The sequence below is a fragment of the Homarus americanus genome, unplaced genomic scaffold (genome assembly GCF_018991925.1).
Source record: "Homarus americanus isolate GMGI-L3 unplaced genomic scaffold, GMGI_Hamer_2.0 scaffold2558, whole genome shotgun sequence".
Classification (NCBI taxonomy): domain Eukaryota; kingdom Metazoa; phylum Arthropoda; class Malacostraca; order Decapoda; family Nephropidae; genus Homarus; species Homarus americanus.
Window position 1 is genome coordinate 173811 of NW_024745671.1, and position 23326 is coordinate 197136.

The 23326-nt window shown below is 41.6% G+C and overlaps 1 protein-coding gene across 1 annotated transcript in view; it reads right to left on the reverse strand.

Moving 5' to 3' along the window:
- Positions 1–15668, reverse strand: part of LOC121878775 (tachykinin-like peptides receptor 86C) — an 81864-nt gene extending 66196 nt beyond the window's left edge. The window contains exon 1 of the mRNA XM_042385187.1: positions 15618–15668. The gene's annotated coding sequence lies outside the window, so the exon portion shown is untranslated. The remainder of the gene's footprint in view (positions 1–15617) is intronic.
- Between the last annotated feature and the right edge of the window lie 7658 nt (positions 15669–23326).

Here is a 23326-nt window from a genome sequence, read left to right on the forward strand (position 1 = left end):
TCGCTGTAAATTTTGATATATTGAAGTTTAATAGACAAAACACAGAGAGGAGGACCCACCACTATCACTCCTACCACCACTACCACCACCTCTACCACTACTACCACCACTACCACCACCTCTACCACTACTACCCTTACAACCACAATCACCACTACAACTTACATCCACCTCTATAATACGTACTGTACAAGTCGTTTCTGAGTCTCTGGTACTGGAGTGACATAATTGACTTCTAAAACAAGGGTAACCACCAATTGTTCTTTGGCTGCGTTAAACCACACTTGAAAAAAGACAAATCTCTCACACGAAAAAAAAAAAATCAGTAAAGTCTGGAAGGACATGACAGGTATTGGGCTAACTGACGCAGCTAATAAAGATACTCAGCGAATAAATTTATTTCTGTTGTAGTTAATGAGCTGCCTGAGATGTTGCTGCTGGGAGCTGTGTCAATGCGTATACTGTGGCAGCCTTGGTATAAACACTGTAGCAACACTTTCTTCTCCCGAGTAAATAGTAAATCGTATACAGCATATTAATCAGTTCTGTTCGTGGGTTTGTCTGGGTTGTGGGTTTGTCTGGGTTGTGGGTTTGTCTGGGTTGTGGGTTTGTCTGGGTTGTGGGTTTGTCTGGGTTGTGGGTTTGTCTGGGTTGTGGGTTTGTCTGGGTTGTGGGTTTGCCTGGGTTGTGGGTTTGTCTGGGTTGTGGGTTTGTCTGCTGTGGGTTTGTTCTGGGTTGTGGGTTTGTCTGCTGTGGGTTTGTCTGCTGTGGGTTTGTTCGGGTTGTGGTTTGTTCCGGGTTGTGGGGTTTGTCTGGGTTGTGGTTTGTCTGGGTTGTGGGTTTGTTCGTTGTGGGTTTGTCTGGTTGTGGGTTTGCCTGGGTTGTGGGTTTGTTCGGGTTGTGGGTTTGGTTCGCTGTGGGTTTGCCTGTTGTGGGTTTGTTCGTTGTGGTTTGTCTGGGTTGTGGGTTTGTCTGGGTTGTGGGTTTGTCTGCTGTGGGTTGTTCGTTGTGGGTTTGTCTGGGTTGTGGGTTTGTCTGGGTTGTGGGTTTGTCTGGGTTGTGGGCTTCTGTTTTTTTTTCTGTATCTGTCCGGGAGGTGAGGCAGACACGCCTCTCGTTTTGTTTTTTTCTAATTCACTGATCAAAATATGAACGTCGTGGAAACCTCGGTACCGCCCACGCCCACGTTAAACTACCCAGCCAACCCGCTCAACCGTCTTAAACCGCCCACGCCCTCAATAAGTTATGCAGCAACATTCTCCGTCCGCCTAATGCCACTCAAGCCTTCTTTAAGCCAACCAGCCACCCCTTCCTACCACCCACGCCTTCTTTAAGCCAACCAGCCACCCCTTGCCTACCACCCCACGCCTTCTTAGCAACCAGCCACCCCTTGCCTACCACCCACGCCCTTTAAGCCCACCAGCCACCCCTGCCACCACCCAATACCACACGCTTTTAAGCCAACCAGCCCTGCCTACCACCCAATACCACCCACGCCTTTATGCCAACCAGCCACCCCTACCGACGCCCGCCATTCTCACGGGGTAAAATTGTTGGTTTACCTTTTCCACACGTAATGTTTGGTTAACGAAAGAAAACGTAACGGGGCAGAAGGTGTGTTTACCGTGTTTACTGTGTACTAGCGTGTGTTTACTGTGTACTAGCCACTGTGCCAGCGTGTGTTTAATGTGTACTAGCCCGTGTTCGTGTGTCTACTGTGTAGCCAGCCGTGTGTTACTAATGTGTACTACTAGCCCTACTGTGTACTCTAGTACGTGTGTTTACTGTGTACTAGCGTGTTTAATGTACTAGCGTGTGTCTACTGTGTACTAGCGTGTGTTTACTGTGTACTAGCGTGTGTTTAATGTGTACTAGCGTGTGTCTACTGTGTATAGCGTGTGTTTACTGTGTAGCGTGTGTTTAATGTTAACTGTGTGCTAGCGTGTGAGCTAGTGTGTGTACTAGCGGTGTTTACTGTGTACTAGCGTGTGTTTAATGTGTACTAGCGTGTGTTACTGTGTACTAGCGTGTGTTCTGTGTACTAGCGTGTGTTTAATGTGTGTGTCTACTGTGTACTAGCGTGTGTTTACTGTGTAAAGTTTACTGTGTACTAGCGTGTGTTTACTGTGTACTTGCGTGTTTATGTGTAATTAGCGTGTGTTTAATGTGTACCTAGCGTGTGTCTACTGTGTACTAGCGTGTGTCTACTGTGTACCTAGCGTGTGTTTACTGTGTACTAGCGTGTGTTTAATGTGTGGCGTGTGTTTAATGTAGCGTGCGCACTGTGTACTAGCGTGTGCTACCGTGTACTAGCGTGTGTTTACTGTGTACTAGCGTGTCTACTGTGTACTAGCGTGTGTTTACTGTGTAGCGTGTGTCAGTAGCGTGTGTGTGTACTAGCGTGTTTACTTCGTGTACTAGCGTGTGTTTAATGTGTGCCTAGCGTGTGTTTACTGTGTACTAGCGTGTGTTTAATGTGTATAGCGTGTTTACTCTGTGTACCAGCGTGTGTTTACTGTGTACTAGCGTGTGTTTACTGTGTAATAGCGTGTGTTACTGTGTACTAGCGTGTGCGTGTGTACTAGCGTGTGCGTGTTTACTGTGTAACTAGCGTGTGTTTACGTGTGTACTAGCGTGTGTTTACTGTGTACTAGCGTGTGTTTACTGTGTACTAGCGTGTGTTTACTGTGTACTAGCGTGTGTTTACTGTGTACTAGCGTGTGTTTACCATGTACTAGCGTGTTTATCAAGAACTAGCAAGTGCCTGCGTGTTTACTGTGTACTAGCGTGTGTTTACTGTGTACTAGCGTGTGTTTACCATGTACTAGCGTGTTTATCAAGAACTAGCAAGTGCCTGCCCTGTACTAGCAAGTGCTCATTGTGTACTCGCGAGTAATTATAATAGACTGGCATGCTCTACGTTAGGTAATGAGCTTAACATTCGTATTAGTGTATCAAACTTTCTTTAATCACCTGAGAAGTTGTGGTTTACCGGTAGTGGAAGCGGCGTTTAAGTTCTGGTGATATTGGAGGCAGTGTTGTTGGAGTTTGGAGTGTTGGAGTTGTGTCTTAGGAGGATTGTTCGAGTATTGGAGGTCGGGGTGTGTTGGAGGTTGTATTGAAGTTGTATTTTGGGAGTGTTGAAGATGTATGTGTTAAGAGGTGTATATTGTTGGAGTGTTGTAGTTGTGTTGGAGTTGTGTTTTAGGGTAGGTGTATTGGAGGTGTGTTGAAGGAGGGTTGGAGGTGTGTTTGAGGCGTGTGTTGTTAGAGGTGTGTCTTACGAGTGTTGGAGGTATAATGGAAAAAATAACGATGAAATTTTTGCCTGTATGATATGGAATGATTGATGGTGGCAGAATGATGGAGGAAACGCACTCGAGAAATTGTTGAAGAGAAATGATGGGAGGTAAACTGTATTGTAGTACTGTATCATGTTATCTTATGTATTGTGGTATGTATCATGTTATCTTATGTATTGTAGCATTGTGGTATCTAATTTATCGTACAGTAATATACCCTTGAAGTTTTCGTTTGGTTACGTTAGGTTAAAGGGAACGTAAATCATTTTCCTGTATTAACTATGCTTACGTGACTAGTTGTTTAAAAGAAATGGTGGAGTCGAGCATGAAAACAATATAACAGACAGACAGACAGACAGACAGGTGTTCACCTATCTCTAGCCTGGATATGAAACATCCAAAGTGAATTCTTAACCTCCAGACTAATTCATAACGACTCCTGTTAATTCACTTAACATGCTAAGTCGAATCGGGGTGAGGCAGACCAGCAACACTGTGTACTCAACCTTGTCTCATGTTCGTCAAAGCGAGTGTCATGTTAGGTGTCAGAGGAACACACACACACGCACACACACACACCGCCTGGCTGCTGTGTCCTACTATGATAAGAGTTGGCCGAGACTCCTAGACTTCCTTTACCAAACTTATAATGATAGCGGAGTTTTTACGGAGTTCTCTAAAAAAGTATCATTAAGGGAGTAACGGAACCAACACGTGACCAAAGTTCAGTCTATGGGTGTGTGCGTGCACAGGGTGGTGTAATGCGTCTAGTGTGGCAGCATGATGTTCGTGTTAAGGTGCAAGCACTGCTTGCTTCCTTTCGCCTTCAACTACCGCGTCTGGCTCGCTCTCGTGGCGAACCGGGCATCTCAAGCCTTTGTCAGACTCTGTGCCTTGTCTTCAGCTGTAGGGAGCTGAAATTATTTACAAAGTTGCACATATATCGAGCAGTGGTCCTCTCCACCCTGCTATATGGCAGCGAGACATGGGGTCACATACAAAAGGCAACCCAAGGCACTTTAAAATTTTAAACAACGTAGTCTATGTTCCATCCTCAGAGTTCGCTAGGAAGACAAGAGAATAAAGGTCAATATTCCCGCTAAACACCAACTGTAGGAGCATAGAGGCTACCATTATCCGTGAACAATTACGTTGGACTGGCAATATTACCCGCATGGACGACAGCAGACTGCCAAAGCAGCAACTTTACAGTCACCTAACGAATAGTAAACGTAATGCTGGCGGGCAACTGAAAATGTATAAGGATAGTCTTAAGACAAACCTGAAAAAATGCCAAATCGACCCCCTCACCTGGGAGACGATTACTCCACATCGTAACGCTTGGAGGAGCACCACCCGACTGCATTTCGAGGCCCTTCCCGCGCTACATGTAGCCCTCCACACGTGCAACATCTGTGGACGACCTTCCGTTCCCGTATCGGCCTCTCTAGTCACCTCGGAGCTCACCAACGAAGGTGACATCCTTAATAGCTCGTATCATTGTACCATAGCTGGATGATCGTCATACTCAATTAAGTGACAGCAAAGTAGAAGTAGTAGTGTGTGTGTGTGTGTGTGTGTGTGTGTGTGTGTGTGTGTGTTTGTTCATGACACGATGACCCGAGAGTCGTCCAACCAACGAGCTTCATTGATATTAGTGCTCATAATTCTAAATTCCATTATATATAATAATTAGTTTTGTGTTGCTTGGTGCTCAATACTTGCTGTTATGGCTTCACCGTGTGCTGAGAGTTATAATTACTGACAAACATCACAGGTAATTTGATGATGGTAAAGCGAGGATTTAGCTGGGAATAATAGCGACATGTGCATAACGTGAGGAGTTTCAGTTCTTCGCACGTTTTACATGAAGTTATTAAACTCTTTGGGTAACATTGTATGTAAATATTTTCACGGGTCCAGGCCTGAGACTGTTAAATGGAAGCCTTGGTGGATCGCTGTCACGTTACCTAGACAACGACATGATCCGTTGGAAAGTGTTTGTTAAAATTTACATCTTGTTTTTGCGTACACAGTTTTATGCAAATGAGGTGTAAGCAAGAGTGATGATGCCTAAAGAGGTGGAGAGAGGGGGTGAGAGAGGACAGGGGTGGTGAGAGGGGTGGTGAGAGGGGGTTGACAGAAGAGGATGGAGAAAGAAGGGGGGAGGGGTGGAGAGAAGGGGGAGGAGGCTGTGTACCTGAGGAGATTCCGAGATGATGATGATGTTTATGTTTTTATTTAGCGAGAACACTTAACCTCTACTCAGCCAAGACCCTCACTGAACCAGAAGGGGGCGGACGTTTTATACAACCCTTATCTCTATTGCACACTAGCTACTCCCCACCACCTACGGAGTTTCCTTTACACCCACCACCATAAGCCGCTCACCGTAACAACCTGAAGGACTGACCCCCCCACACACACACAGCTTATTCCATCTACTTTCAGTCCTCCGTTCTCAGCGCTGGTATATCAACCTTGGACTGGTAATGGTAGAAAATATTGGAAAGGGGGGGATTAGCCTGGAGGAGCGTGTTTGTGTGATGTTCCTGAGGGAGGGGAAGGAGGTCGGTATTGTTGCTTCTCGGAAATCCTTCGATCGTGTGGGAGGTCTTGAGTCTTGGGACACAGGTCGACTATAAACCTCATAAAGTAGAAATCGTGAGGGGAAAAAAAAAAATGTCGTATTAATGTAATATGACATTTAGGGCCGAGAAAAGGTCCTCTCATGGTGAACTTGGTCGACTTTTATCCAGCTAGAAAATGTGACCACAAGCCACATATTGATTAGTTAACAGTCTCGAACTCTAGATCAAAGCCCACTGCTCCTCCAGCTCTCAAGGTGATTTATGTGACGGTTAATGTGATGGTTAAAGTAGAGGTTAATCTGAAGGTTATTATGTTTATTAATATTGGGGTTAATGTGGTGGTTAATATGGGGGTGGTGATGGTAGTGGATGGTGGCGGCTAAATTATACTTCACATAGGAACTAAGGAGAGGTGGAGGATGGAGAGAGGGGGAATAGAAAGAGAGTGCTGGAGAGAGAGAGGGGGGAATAGAGAGAGGGGTGAAGGAGAGAGAGGGGGGGGGTGATGTTACCTGAGGAAATTCCGAGGTGTGTATTTTTTTATGAGAGACAACACCTGGCCTTAGTGACACCTCGCAAGGACAGATGTATGGTTCTTATGTTACCAGACAATGGGACGGATAAGTCTCAGAATAATAGGGACACAGCCAGCAGGACACGGTGTAAATATTTTCTTTAATAATAATAATAATAATACTAATACTAATACTAATACTAATACTAATACTAATACTTTTACCTGAGAGAGACAAGAGGCACTGCGACCCACTACAGGGCCAGGCAGAGGAGGGAATATTGAGTTAGCATGACGTGGATAAATGCGATACGAATGTTAAGAAATTGACACTCGGTGAATATAAAGTAATCAGTGTGCTGAGGGATGGAGGCTTAGTTATGTTTTATGTGTGTTTATTTCTATTCATATATAAGCTAAGGGATTTATTTAATCTAGCCTAACAGAACTAATTTCACAGGTTATACGTAACCTAACTTAACTTTCTAGAGGGTATATGTGTTTGTATTAAATACGTCTCAATAAAAGTCATATTTTAATACGTAATTCCAGGTAACGATTCTTTAATTATCTCACCTTTTGTTAATTAACGTACCGGTACCAACTTCCTAATTTTCTCACCCCTTTTGCTAATTAGTTCCTGTTGCTTTATGAATTAATTAAATTCATATGTAATTGGAGTTAATATTCTGAAAATGAAAAATATATATTCTTTTCTAACCTGCAGATGTAGCTAGGAGATGCACTAAATACATTGTGAGGCTTAAAATGTTGTGACTAGAATTGTTTTATATATATTGTTGGAATTGAAGGAAATTATGATGAGAGCAAGAACCCAACCCAACCCAACCCGACCCGACCCAACCCAACCCGACCCGACCCGACCCAAATTAGATATCTCCCAAATCATCCTTATTAAATCATCAAAACCTCAACCTTTACCTTTGTTTTATGAGGATTTAATTAATTTTTTTTTTGCTTTTTACCAATTTTAGAAAACCTAAGAACAACAAAACTCATTAAATGGTCCCGAAAAGAGTTCAATCTTGGTGGACTTTTTTCAGACACCCACGAGGAAAATGCATATATGCTGAGGAAGACGGCACACTCGTTAACTGTGGGACATAGACACAGGATAATAAACACGGAGAAAGAGAAAAATGGTTAAAAGAAGAGGGGAGGTACTGACAAGGTAAAAGGGGGAGAGAGGAATGTAGTGAGAGGGGAGACAGGACTTAGGCGGGGAGAGGGAAATGAGAGAGAGAGAGGGGGTGAAAGAGAATGTGTGTAAAAAGGGAAAGGACTAGAGAGAGAGAGAGAGCGAGAGAGAGAGCGAGCACAGAAGTCACAAGGGAAGGAGGAAAAAAGATAGATAGATAGATAGATACAGATAAATAGATACAGATAGATGGATAGATAGATAGATATAGATACAGACAGATAGGTAGATATATACAGACAGATACAGATGGATGGATAGATAGATAGATACAGACACAGAATGAGAATAGGTAGATCTGTCATCCACACGTTATCAGAGCACAGTGGGACAGACATCAATACGGAGCCTCTATCAGCACGATGTACAAGACAGGGAAGAGGAGGTTGATCCCTTAGGTTACGTTAGGTTGGGTGGGTGGAGGAGGGAGGTGTGTGAAGGGGTGGGGGAGGGTGGGGTGGGTGTAGGTGGAGGGAGGGAGGGTGGAGGGAGGGGGGGTGTGAGGGTTGGGTGGAGGAGGGTGGAGGGTGGAGTGGGTAGGTGGGTGGAGGGAGGAGGTGTGAGGGGTGGGGGGGGTGGGTGGAGGGGTGGGGGAGGGGGTGGGGTGGAGTGTGAAGGGGGTAGTGTCTTATAACTGTCACTTCAGTTTTATATTATTTCCTCAACACGACGAAAGTGACAGAGAATGAGAGAATTTATTTCTTTGTTTCCCTTTTCAACTGTTTTGCTCGTGTGTTGTTATAAAGAACCGTAAAATAACGTTTTATTTTTCCCCCCTATGCTAATTGGCAATGACATATGTCCAATTATATTTTCGCTTCCTAAACAAAAATCACCTGAAAATTAGACACCCACAGCACACCTCACTTAAAAGATTAATCACCCTAACGTTACCTGAGGAGGTTAGGGTAGGTTAGGTTAGGGTAGGTTAGGTTAGGGTAGGTTAGGGTGTAATACTTTACGACTGCTGGGAGCCGTAACCAATAACTTTAAGAATATTTTCCTGTTGAGAAGATAAAGGCTTTCAAAACTTAAAGAATGAGAATGAATAACTTTGTCGTATTTTATTTTGACTTTTTGTTTTCCATCCCAACCACAAGTACCATACCTTGGCCCGCTAACCCTTCCCGGCAACTACCTTACTACATAATGTAACGGCAATAAATAACCTAACCTAACCTTAATAAACTATATTGAACACACAGCTTAAATTAGGTTTCTGAAGTATGGGTAGCAATAGATAGATGATCCTACACTATTTTCTGTTCTGGGGTAACTCAACCATGTTAGAAATATGATCTGAATACACAAGAGCAATTAACAACAATCCAGAACTAAACTAGTGTAGGGCAGCGTGTAATAGAGTAAAGAACGAGTTATGTCTGAAAGCAATCGCTCACCCGGAAAAGCATGACAGATTAGTCAGGCAGGAGAGACAGCCAAAAATGATGAGGTGTATTGTGAAAATCTTTTGACTTTTTTCCTTCTTCTGGGTTTGATCTCAGCAACGAGGGCATTAAGTGAGTTAGGAAACACGTGTACAGGAGGTTAACATTGTGGTGTCCGGGAGGTTAACATTGTGGTGTACAGGAGGTTAACATTGTGGTGTACAGGAGGTTAACATTGTGATGTCCGGGAGGTTAACATTGTGGTGTACAGGAGGTTAACATTGTGGTGTACAGGAGGTTAACATTGTGGTGTACAGGAGGTAAACATTTTGTCTCGTTAAATGTAAAATTCTTTAATCCAGAAAATAAATAACAAAATAACCAAAAAAAAAACCAAAACAATGAAATGAATGAACTCTAATAAAGATTGAATAACCCAAGAAAATGAATAATATGAAGAATAGGTTAATACGAATGAATAACTATGAAGGATAAAAACAAGAAAGAGAGATTTTATAAAGAATAAATCAATCACTTGAAAATGGGATTGCGAGTTCAATATGGAGGAATAACATTGACAAAGATAGATAGATAGAATGATGTAAGCTGTTGTACCTCAACTCGTTGCTGATTGGCAACGACGTCATTCCTGGTTTGTAAACATCTTGTGCGATTGGTTGCGCTCTTCGTTTATTTTATAGAGTAAATAGTTGACTTAATGCAGATAGTGATGAGCTAACGAGAAACTACAGGTAATTGAGTTGTTATTTAATTAAGGAATATTTGACATTTGCGGTTATTCAATAGACGGATAATTGTCAAAAAATACGGATAATCAAGTTTACAAGGAGAGCGAAATGAAGAATAGAGAATTAACTAAATTAAAAGAGTAATATGAAAGTTATTATTTTTTTCTTACAGTTCCATCAATATTGTCAGTGCAATTTCGTCGAGGAGATATCTTTGGGAGACCGGTGTCAGGTGCAATAAAATAAATTCACTAAAAGTTAATCCGAAAAATAATTAGTCGGTAAGGAGTTTGGCACTTACCTGGTTCTTGAGAGAAAGTGTGTGTGTGTGTGTGTGTGTGTGTGTGTTAAGGACGATGGCTAACCTAACCTTAACCAACTCTAACTCACAGTAACCTAACTTAACCTAAGCCAACTTCACACACAGTCTTAATAAGAAGATTCACGGATCGGTTCAGCGTCCAAATATAGAGAATTTCTTTTGTGAGATGAATTAGTATTGACCGTAGACTGCAGCCTGGAGAAGGAGGAGGAACTTCTTACGCTTCAAAGCCCTAACCTTGTCTTTAAGCTCGAAAAGCGTGGTAGAGCTCCCCTAACTAGCCTCCTCTCCCCTTATGTCACCCCCTCCCCTTACCTGTCACCCCTTACCTGTCACCCCCTCCCCTAAACTGTCACCCCCTCCTCTTACCTGTCACCCCCTCCTCTTACCTGTCACCCCCTCCCCTTACCTGTCACCCCTTACCTGTCACCCCTCCCCTCACCTGGCATTATTACGATAAACCCCACCTGCCTACCTGTTAAATAATAATACAATATAATGGAAACATTATATATGCAGTATAGTATGACACTAGGGAGAGCATTAAAGAGGTTTATATACCCAGATTAAGCTTGTGATAAAGTAAATGCAACTTCATTCTTGGTGTGCTGAAGTATTGTGTTGGTCGAGGTTTTCTCTGGTAAAAATTGTGAACTGACGACTTACACTGGCCATCCACCATATGGGTCATAAATAATTTATTTTTCTGAGGTGATATTTACATTTACAATTGCACTACAGTATATTCATGTATTATTTACAAAATTATTAAATTATGATGATTGTGTTATATCTTGTTTAAATGTAGAAAGTATTGAGTTGGGAAAGAAAATGACATTAACACATACTGACGTTAATTGTTTAAATGATGTTAGTGTCAAAATGAATGTGTCTGTGAATTGAAACTCTCTTAACTACATACATATATATAATTTGCTATGAAATTGGACACACATGTTCAGAAATATTTATAGTGTGTTCAGTGGTGAGTGGAAATCGTACTCGCTTCCTCACACAATAGTAACTGCTGGTGTTCATTAAGCCGATCCAGCTAGGGGTCAGGGTACTGTATAAACGCCCGTTACGGTGTGTTGGCTAGTGACCTGTGTGTCTACGAATGACTCGCCTCTGTGCTTCAGGTGATTAGTGAGTTTAATCTGGCGAATAATTAAAAAAAACAAAGCTTAACACAGCCAGATTGCTCCAACATAAGCTGCTTTAACACTTCGGGATCAGGGGGTGGACGAGGTAGGGCGGGTGGATGTTAAAGACTCGTGGTGCAAGTTGGCTGGGGAGTGTAGGAGAAATGTTCTGTCAGGGGATCTGTCAGTTAGTTGGTCACTTATTGAAGAAAGGTTTTCTCATGGTTGAGTTATGTTGTTTGTGTGTTTCAGAGGCGCCACTAACACTGTGGAACACGTGTCATCTATGTTATGTCAAGGTATCTAGCCGAGAGTGTCACTAACCCTGCATTTGGATTCACAAAACCCCATAAGTAAATTCACCTAAATGGAGTTAAGAGAACCTGTCTCATTACGTCAAGGTCTCATTACACATCTGATGTCATTTTGGATATCAGTTCTATATGCTAGCTTAAGGCAACTCTGTTAAATGTGTTCTTATGGTTTTGTTTACGTGGAGCTCAGAACTTATGAACTTTTGTAAACTTAACTTCTCTAACCCTTATACAAGCAGCCAAGGTGATTGTTGTTTGTCAAGGACTATCCAGAAGTGGCTGGGGGCACAGGAACCCTTCATCAACACCTGGGGCTTCACGACCCAAAACTGATTACAAGAAAATTAGCTATAACATGTGAAGAACAACCTTGGTAGAACAAAAATAAATAAATCTTGTACACAGAGGCTTGTATAAACAATGAAGTAGGTCTCGGGACTTTTTTTTTTTCCACGTCTCTATCTCGAGTGTTTAGGTCTCGCTCTCGGACACCCGTGGTCTCAGAATTTTGCTTGAGACCTTTCGAGACCACAAATTAATTCACTTATTTGTAACAGATATGCCTCCAGTTGTGGCAGCAGAACAAGGCTAACTTTCCATCACTATATAGTCAATCTGGCACCGACCATTGTAACTGAGCGCGTATTTAGCCGTGGGAGGGGAGGAGCAGTTGGGGGGAGGGGGAGGGGGAGGAGAGCGTGCGTTAATAATGAGGCTCCATTAATGCCTAACATAAACAAATGTACTGTGTAGCTATGTTGATATATCATGAGTATAATGAACTTACCTCGTCCTTAAATAAATAAAATACCTAGATTGAATTAACGAGGTGGTAAATAATAGATATGGCCCAAATAAAAGAAAATTAAGTATCTATTGAATTATTTATATTAACACTTATATTAGTTGGTAAATATTTTCATATGTCGATTTTGGTGTCAAAAGGCAGGTCTCGATCTCGATTTTGGTCTCGAACTTAATGATCTTGAGTGATATTTAAAAACCAAATGGTACCCAACCCTAAAAGGCTCAATTCTTGACACGCCTTTGTCATAATAGGCTCCGCTTCTAACAGACCCCAAATCTAACAGCCCCCACTTCTAATAGGCCCCACTTAATAGACCCCCACTTCTAATAGGTCCCACTTCTAATGGGGCCCTTCTAATAGGCCCCACTTCTAATAGGGACTTCTAATGCCCCCACTTCATAGGGCCCCCACTTCTAATAGGCCCCCACTTCCTAATAGGCCCCCCTTCCTAACAGGCCCCCACTTCTAGACCCCCACTTCTAACAGGCCCCCCACTTCTAATAGGCCCCACTTTTAACAGGCCCCACTTCTAATAGGCCACAATATTTACGAGTCTTTATTTCTAAATTTCCATCACAATGGTTTGGTTTGGTTAGGTTAGGTTAGGTTTGGTTAGGTTAGGTTAGGTTAAGTTTGGTTTGGTTTGGTTAGGTTAGGTTTGGTTAGGTTAGGTTAGGTTAGGTTAAGTTTGGTTTGGTTTGGTTAGGTTAGGTTAGGTTAGGTTAGAGGCGACTATCTTTTTCTCCGGTAATACAGTTACAAATTTATGTATATATGTAATGAGGTTACTTATCGCATTACCAGATATATTACAAAGGTCTTCTTCATCCTGTACCAGTAAAGGTATATATAACTCTCTGTTATTTGACACCTGTACCTGTGATGCTAATTAACCTGTATTGTCTTGCGTATTATTATTATTATTACTATTATTATTATTAACATCTCTACTACTATTAGACTACTACCACGACTACTACTACTACCACTTCCCCCTTCCCTCCTCCCCCTTCCCTCCTCCCCCTTCCCCCTTCCACCTCTCCCTTTTTCCCTCCTCCCCTTCCCTCCTCCCCTTCCCCCTTCCTCCTCCCTTCCCCCTCCTTCCCTCCACCTGACAAATTATTCACCATGTAAAATATTCACCAACTTGGCCCAACATATAAAATAAAACTTACAAACTTCGAGAATGAATAAATGATGAAGATGAAGAGGAAGAAGCCGAGGGGTGTAGGAGGAGGTCATTTTTTACATATAGGAGAGAGACCAACAGACAGACGCACAGACAAAAACTATCACTTGATTAATCTTGCCTAACCAACGGTGTCAAAATCTACAGAACTCATTATTTCTCAACCCTTCAAGTCTGTTTACGTGTGTGTGTGTGTGTGTGTGTGTGTGTGTGTGTGTGTGTGTGTGTGTGTGTGTGTGTAGACGTGATTAAAGTAATCCAATATGTCAAAACAAAGCACTGGAGACCATTTCTTAACCGTACTTAACTTGATGTGTTGAGAAGACCGGATAAGCAATGGGCAGACTCGAACATAATGCCGGCAGTGACCTATATAGTCTTCTTATAATGTTAAAATATAATAAAATAAAATAAACTACAATAGTAAAATCACTTTAAACTATATCTCGCATCATATCCTTTCCAACCACTCTATTCTTTCTTTTTCTTTATCAACAATTTTCCTTCCACTTATTTCGATTTCCTTTTGATTTTCTTGATATATATTTTGTCTTTTTTTTTTCTTAATCACTATTTTTATCAGAAGTACATCACTCGAGAATGTAGATTTGTTTAATTTTCACTAAAGCTTTTTCATCCACAGTGTACACATCATATCACACACACACACACACACGCACACACACACACACACAGACACACACACTATGTAATAAGAATAAACCCAGTATGGAGGGTGGTGGTGATAGTGGTGGTGGTGGTGGTGGTGGTGGTGATAGTGGTGGTGATAGTGGTGGTGGTGATAGTGGTGGTGATAATGTGATGATGGTGTTTATAATGTTAAGGACAACAACAATAATATGAACGATTATGTATCTTTAATAATGATGATGATGATGATAATAGAATGCAATTTGAATCTCTAATAATAGTGTGTGGGAGTGACTGGTGACTGCCAGTGTGGGGGAGTGACTGGTGACTGCCAGTGTGGGAGTGACTGGTGACTGCCAGTGTGGGAGTGACTGGTGACTGCCAGTGTGGGGAGTGACTGAGTGACTGCCAGTGTCTGGAGTGACTGGTGACTTGTCTGGTGTGGGAGTGACTGGTGACTTGTCAGTGTGGGTGTACTGGTGACTCTCAGTGTGGGAGTGACTGGTGACTTGTCAGTGTGGGAGTGACTGGTGACTTGTCAGTGTGGGGAGTGACTGGTGACTTGTCAGTGTGGGGAGTGACTGGTGACTTGTCAGTGTGGGAGTGACTAGTGACTGTCAGTGTGGGGAGTGACTGGTGACTGTCAGTGTGGGGGAGTGACTAGTGACTTGTCAGTGTGGGAGTGTGACTGGTAACTTGTCAGTGTGGGGGTGTGACTGTCAGTGGGGAGACTGGTGACAGTCAGTGTGGGGAGTGACTGGTGACTTGTCAGTGTGGGGAGTGACTGGTGACTGTCAGTGTGGGGGGTGACTGGTGACTGTCAGTGTGGGGGAGTGACTGGTGACTGTCAATGTGGGGGTGACTGACTGGTGACTGGTCAATGTGGGGGTGTGACTGGTGACTGTCACTGGGAGTGTATGGGGGAGTGACTGGTGACCGTCAGTGTGGGGGAGTGACTGGTGACTTGTCAGTGTGGGAGTGACTGGTGACTCTCAGTGTAGGGGAGTGACTGGTGAATTGTTAGTGTGGGAGTGACTGGTGACTTGTCAGTGTGGGTATTTGTGGTGGGTGGGATAGTGAGTGAGAGTTTTACAAGCTTGAGTGAAAGGCGTGGGAATAATTACTGGCACGTGGGGTAGATAATTGATAGCGTGGGAATGAGTGGAAGAGTTGGAACTGTAATGAGAGCCTGGGAATATGAGTGGGAGCGTTGGAATGGGAGCATGGGAATGGGAGCCTGGGAATGGGAACGTGAGAATGGGAGCCTAGAAACGGGAATGGGAACGTGGGAAAGTGATTGGGAGTGTGGGAAAAAATAAATGTGAATGTGGGAGAATGAGAAGTAGCGTATGAATGAAAATGGGAGAGTAGAAAAGAAGTTATTGGTGAGTGGGAATGGTGCGTAAGGACGTGGGAGAGAGAAAGTACCTGGGAGTTGCTGGGCGGAGTGGAGGTGACTACTGCCGCTGTAATACTGACTCAACAGGAGGCTGAGGAGTCCACGTGCTCACCCTGGACCTGCGCGCTCCTCTCTCTCTCTCTCTCTCTCTCTCTCTCTCTCTCTCTCTCTCTCTCTCTCTTGACACACACACTTCAAAACTGTCCCACTCATTGTATTGCAGGTTATGTAGGTAGAACACAAGACGATTATTGTAAACTACATCCACTAACACCTTCACTACGGGGACGCCAGGAGTTTTAATATTTTATTTGTCTAATACCAGACGATTTTAATTCGTTCAGAAGGGATCCCGTACTCAAGTAATTAAAAGTACGTGGACGAATCTAACGACTAGGCCATTTAGGACTTGGAGGAGGAGGGTCTATTATTTATAAAGGTTATTAGGATTAGTTGGTCTATTAAGATTCGAGATATATTAGGGTCAGAGGTCATTAAGATTGAAGACTATTTATTCTGTAACTTATGATAATTGGGGCTTATTAGTAGTATGCCTCCTATCTGAATAAATAGTTTAAGATGGAAGCTATTTTACTAGGATTTATTACTAATAGCCACAAGTAAGATAACCTCTAGTGTCTGTTAGTACTGGGGTCTATCAGAACTGGGGCCGACTTAAAAGGGGTTAGATTACCTTAGACTGAGGCCTTTTAGCCCCATGAGTACGATAACCCCCAACCCCTTGAGTACGATAATCCCAACCCCTTGAGTACGATGACATAAGCCCTTCAGTAAGACGACCCCTTGACTCATCGTACTCAAGGGGGGGTTAACTCATTGTACTCAAGGGGGGGTTAACTCATTGTACTCAAGGGGGGGTTAACTCATTGTACTCAAGGGGGGGTTAACTCATTGTACTCAAGGGGTTGTCATCGTACTCAGTGTTACGTCATCGTACTCGAGGGGTTAAGTGCAAGTTACAATCAGCCAGAAATCTACTCCAGATAAGAGATAACTAAACGTGAAACGCTTGTCAAAGGGTTATGTTATGTTGACACTTTTCTGTGTCGTCTGTGATGTGTTGTTTTATTATGAATATCTATTATCACTTTTTAATTGAATTCTTCCAGTTAGTTAGGTTTTTTTTTTCAACGAATTCGTTATAGATTATTAATAATGAAAACGAGAAAAAAGCTGAATATTTTTTTTCATCAAAGGGGATAATTTTATGCTGGGTGGTTTAAGCTGATGGACAAAAAAAAACCGCGCATTTCATTTGTATTCGAGTGAGGATAAAAAATCTTAGAGAGAGAAAGAGAGAATATTATTTAACTTGTAATGTGAAGTATGGCAGGGAGGGGACACCCGAGCAGAGAGGTTCCGGGCAGGAGTCAACTAACTGAATAATCAAGCGTAAATAATCCAACCCAGGGTAGCAGAGGGGAAGGCCAGGGGTCAACACACATAAGGATCGGTAAACAAAATTCTCCTTTAGTGTAATTTGTTTCTAAAAATTCATGAAACATAATAGTGTATGATTTTTTTTATTTGATTGAAAAATATACAATCCTGAAAAATTCATCTGTCCTCCCAAATATCTGATGACGTCATACTAAGAACCAAGAATGAGATGGTGATCAAGATAAAAGGTTTAAAAATATTACATTTCTTCTGATCAAAACATAACCTCCATTATTTGTTACCCGACGTGTGGATGATTCAGACCACAGAATGGGAAATGGACGCACGAACCTGTATCCACTATGAACCAACATGGAATTTGTATATATCTTTTTTATTTTTGTTTTGTTTTTGTTTTAGCAAGTCAACATGTTACGTATATATGAATATATTTTTTTGGGGGGAGGGTGGGGGGAATATACATAGAATTCATCACCGTGTTTAGTAACCAAGGCAACACGACAACTGAAGCATTTACATGTTTATACTTACCCGGTTGCTTTCTATGGGTCGAGGCATCTATGTCAGAAAGCAATGCTAACAAGGACGTTAATTAGTCAAAAGTAGAAGGCTTTCAAAAATGTCTTTGATGTGACAAACTGACTAGAGAGGAAAATGAGTCGCTGTATATTGTTATTGTGTGGTGATTCAAGTAAGTCTTTGGAGCTATAGTGTTATAGTGTTCTTGTTGATTGACTAAAATATCATATTATACCTCAATTTCTATCTTGTTAGTCCATTTTGGCTATGCTGTCAGCCGTCTGTCAGCCATCCGTTAGCCGTTGTAAAGGCCTGGGACTTTGGGGATAGAAATCCCTTACCAGGCTCTTTACTATAAAAATATAACACAAAACTCTGACACCACTCAACAAACATCAAATAACAATTACGGGAGTCAAACAATTAAGGCAGTCAACAGTTAATGGAGTCAAACAATTAATGGAAGCAAACAATTAAAGGGGGCAAACAATTAATGGGAGTCAGCAATTAATAGAATCAAACAATTAATGGGAGTCAACAACTGAAAGAATCAAACAATGAACAGATATTTCCTACGGTAGTGGCCCTGGGGGAAGGTTCTGGAACACGGAGATCCACACTCAGGGTAGGGAAGCGTCTATTCAACTCCACACTCGAGCGACGTCTTGAAATGGCAGACCGGGGCACAGACGGAATGAGATGAACTGACGGTCGTGGTATGGTAGTGGTAGATGACCAGAGAATTGACAGTCGATAGGTGAAGGTCTGGGGACACAGCCCACGAGTCCAGGACCTATGATGAGATCACAGCCAGAATTTGACGAACACCTGGGTAGCTAGATAGTGACTGTATGGCGGCTGAGTTGAATCTGCCAGTGACCCAGATAGAAGCTGCCGTTCTCACCTCTGTCCAACCGCCCAAGTGTCGTCCGCACCAGCAAACGAGCGAGTTAGCAGCGGTAACCAGCAGGAAGATCGTTTCCTCCCTTAGAGCAGTCCATCATCCGTCAGCCGCTGTCCATCCAGTAGCTCGTCTTTAGACTTTTCATCTTTTGTCCTGTGCTTCTCAAAAAATAATCTATCACCTAAGTCTTGAAGTAAGTTGAAAAAACCCCACTGACTATGACTTCCAAGATGGCTATTGTTATCGCACACACACACACACACACACACACACACACACACACACACACACACACATTCTTGCCAACCATAATTGAGTTAGGATGAGGTATAGCATCTGGTATTAAGATAATGGAAAGGAGAAAGAACAATGGTGTGTGTGTGTGTGTGTGTGTGTGTGTGTGTGTGTGTGTGTGTGTGTGTGTGTAAATCGTGATCCTCCAGCTGTCAGAGAATAAAAATAAATAAAAAAGGAAACCGTAGTGCGAATATAAAATTGATGAGGACATAATGGCAGGATTTCTATGTGATTGCAAAAAAAAATGAGCGAACCTAACGAGTCGATTTAGTGTATAAAATGAATAGGGGCGGGGTGAATAGTTGTTAATCGCCATGGAGACAAAGGGATTCACTTTGTATAGAGGGGGACTGTGTGTAACGTCATAGATTAACTGACAGTGTTGTTTTGGATGACAGATGGAACTAGCAGATGGACTAGCAACACGAATGATGTTCTGTCTCGTCATCAAATGTTTCACTGAGGATCTGTTGGCGTGTACTGACCTATAATTACACTCACACAGTCACGATGGATACCAGAAATGACCCCTAAGAGGCTCTAACAAACTATATTAGATCAGTTACCTTGGGGTATAAGATCAGGATATATTATTTTCAAGTGAATCTTATCCACATGACTAAACAGAGTAAAGATAACTTCAGGGAGTCCATAGTCTTAAGGTCTTCTTCAATTACGGTAAGCTTTGTGGTACAGCGGACTGACTGTAAGATTGAACTCCTGGTTTCTGTATTTTAGTCCGATGATCTTGTATTTATTTCTTCCATATTTCTAAATAATAGTAATAATAGGTGAAGGAGAGAACATAAAGAAAATGGAAGAAAAGAGAATAAAATAAATTAAGAATATTAACACAAATTAGAGAACGTGACTTTTTTTTACCTGTACAGTTATAATTAAGCCGTCGACTCCATATGGACTTACCTGGGTATGAAAAGATTATAATGTCATAAACAATAATTATCTCCCACCGTGCGCCGTGTTACTTGACAAGCCGAAGCACCGAGCTTTTGTTACATATCTCGAAGCCATTATTATTGTCATTGGATCAGCAGCATACTTCCTACCAAGGTTCATCTCCATTTACAGTAAATTAAAACTAGTGACTATGTTTTTTGTTTTCGGCCCTGACATGAGTTCTGGTCAAACAAGGCTTCGAGCTGAGTAGTTTCAGACTTTGAGTTTGTGAGGGAGATGGAGGGAGGGTGAAGGTAGTGTAGAGTAACTCTCCTGGTCACTTCTCCGTTGCCTGGGTACTGAAAGTTTTTTTTTTGTGAGACTGAAAATCTTATTTATACAAGATACACCTCAGAAACAACGAAGAATTAAATATATTTCTTGGAAGGGATGAACCTGTACCACCAAGATGGCCGAAGAGTTCAAGAGTTGCCAGTGAAGCTGTTTGATGATAGAACCTCCATGACTTAATTATTTATATTTAAAATTGTATTTATATTGTTAATTTTAATGTTAATAATAAAATTTCTTTTATTATAGCATGTTTATTTATTTATAAAAATTTAATAGATCATTATTTGTCCATTTATGGTATGAAGACTTGGAGATTTTACCACATAGAGGTAAAGAAGCGAGGAAAATACAGTATAATAAGCTTGAGAAGTCTTCACTGTCGATCTACTTCAGCTTATTCTTTCAAAGGAATGGCAGTATTGATAAGGCTAATTATAGGTGATAGAGAGGGTCAGCACTTTACTTCTTATTAGGTATAGGTCAAGAAGATCAACAATGTAATTTTAGAATTTGTTCATTTATAATTGTAGCCAGGTTTCGATTTTTCCGTAATTACGTTTTTCCAATGGGTCTTGGTGTGATTCGAACTAAGCCGACCTTCGTTTTTGGTGCTAACCTAACGTAACCTAACGTAACCTAACCTCGTCAGTACAGAAAGTGTCATAAAAGAAATTCGTCTTATTTTTATTATGTAATGTGGTTACAAACAATAAAATAACGTAATTCGAAACCTGGCTACTATCCTAAATTGACCTTGATAAGGTTAAGTATAGGTGACAGAGGGTCGGCACTGTATTTCTTGTTGGGTACAGAAGACCACCACTGTAATTTTAGAATTACGTATACAAAAATTCAAGTTGGTTATATCGTCTCCCGACTTTCCTAAAACGACAATTCAGCAGTGACTGTCAATTCGCTGAAGCGTTGAATGTACTCCGGTGGTGGCGGCGTACGGAAGGGTAAACCGAGCTTTTACGAATCTGCAAATTTTAAGTCTTGTGAAAAAAGTCATGTGTAGGTGGCGTCATTAATATAAAACATTACCTGCGATTCTGATGAGAAGCAGAACTTTTGAATTAATGGATCCTTACTGGTCTCTTTGTGGTCTGGTAAAACTTTTTTAATATTGACGGGTTTTAATATGTCTAGGTCATTTGTGAATAATTTCTCGAACATTTAATGGGCTCAGAATAGAACTGTCAACACGCGACGTGGGGATCTGCCGCTCCAGTTAAATATACACAATGACAGGCAACAAAGAATCATAAGAAAATATTAATGTTCTAAAAATAATAAGGATTTGCCTAATTTTTCCTATTTAAGCTCTGTGGTTTTACCTTGTAGCTTTTCATATCTTAACAGCACAGACCAGTGGTGGACAATCTGTGGCCCATCAGGCTTTTGAGGTGAAGTCCATGAGACCTAATGTTAGACCAGCGTCCACACATGAAAGAATCGTACAAGTAGCGTTGATCTGACCATTTATCGAAATCTGGGCAATTATTATTTTTGTGTTTTGGTGGGATTTATAGTATCATTTTATATTTCAATCATTCACTGATATTTTAATTGGTCTAACTTAATTCCTTGATATAGTACTTAAATTCACACATAAAGTAGACTGATATGGCAACACTTCATGATCAACTGTGTTCTACTGCCTGTGGTTGTGGGGCGTCGTGTTTACCTTAGATGTATTGCGAGGTAATCGTAAATAGATTCTGTACACCGCCTCCACTTTTCCAACTTCTGCAGGGTGTATTGAACGTATCTTTACTTGTTTGTTCTGCTCTTATTCGTAATTGATGACCATTTCTATCTCATTCAGTCTGTGTTGATGTTTTCATGGTTATTTGTGGGGTCGTGGGTAGTGCACATGGCAAATTATAATCTTGTGACCTACTGAGATGGAGGGCCACTCATGTCACCCCTCTCATTGACCTAGGTTGCCCTTCACTGGAGTAAACTGTTTACCCACAGCGACGTAAATAATTTATTATAAGAGAAGATAAACCAACTTGACCGACTTAACTGGACCTAACTTCCTGGGATTTAAAGGTTTTATTTGGTTATTTTAGGTAACGTTGTGTAGGTTGTATAAGGAAGGCGAACATGGGAGTCCAAGCAGCAGACACCGTATTTCCTCTTTAACGAAACCAAGGGAAACAAAACATAGACAAGTTGCAATTCATCCACCCATTTCTTTCTATTCGTCAGGTAAGAAAAGTTGTTAATATTGACGACTGACCCGCGGACGAGTTATTTGTTTTACTGTTTATTTTCTTACTTTATTTTCATCAGTGAGCTCTGACATGATAATAATATCGTGTGCAAATGCTTTGTTTGGTAGATAATTAGGCACCTAGGCGCACAATACTTTCTCTTCTCGGTAGTAATGCTGCAATGACGTCTCATCCCAGGATGTAAACAGCCACTCATATTGACGTATTTCAAAACACTCCACCGCCAGTGCTTGATCATCGCCGATGCTCAGTGTATGCTTAAGAACCGTTCTGTACGGAGGGCTGCTCTCACGGTGTAATATACCGTGGGGTCCGGAGGGGTGAGGTTAGGCAGGTTGATGAGGTCTTCTAACAAAGCTTATGCTGCTTGTTTTTCAAATCAACTAAGTTTAGGTTAGGTTTAATTTAGAAATAACCACTTTTAACATATTTGCACAAACTACGAATGTCCACTATATAACAGTGACATTAAGGCGCGGGTAAGTCATCAACAATTACCGAGAAGTTTTCAATATAACATTTCCGTAAGTGGCTCCTAGTATTGTATACTGTATTACTGGACGTGTTTATAAGCTTTGATGTTGGTGGTTATGTCCAGTATTTTTAATTTGAAGAATTTTTAATATGAATTTTTATGCAATAGGTATTCATTATTGTTCTATGAATTTAGCCATTTTATTTTAATGAGTATATAAATATTCCAGTGGGATTTTAAAATATTTTTGAAGGGTTTAACACCTTGAGGGTTATTGCATCCTTCTGATCTTTAATTTAACTTTTAATGGCCATTTGTACCAGTATATACGAAAAAAAGTCTAGGTTCTGACACTTCTAGCTGGATGTACAGTAAGTTATTTCAAAACACGTTCCACCACAAACTTTAAAAAAAGAAGTGGTCTTGAGGGCGCCGCAGCCTCTTAAAGCTGAAGGGTAGAGTCTGCCCTCCATATTTGCTGGGCGGTCAGACCTTCATTTGGTTGTTTGGTTTTCTCCCCGGACATTCTTGTCACCTCCGCCCGCCATCGTCAAGCCACATCAGATTTATCCAGTTTGGTAAGTGTTGACGTCATGGGTTACTAGATAACACCACCGAGTTAGTGAT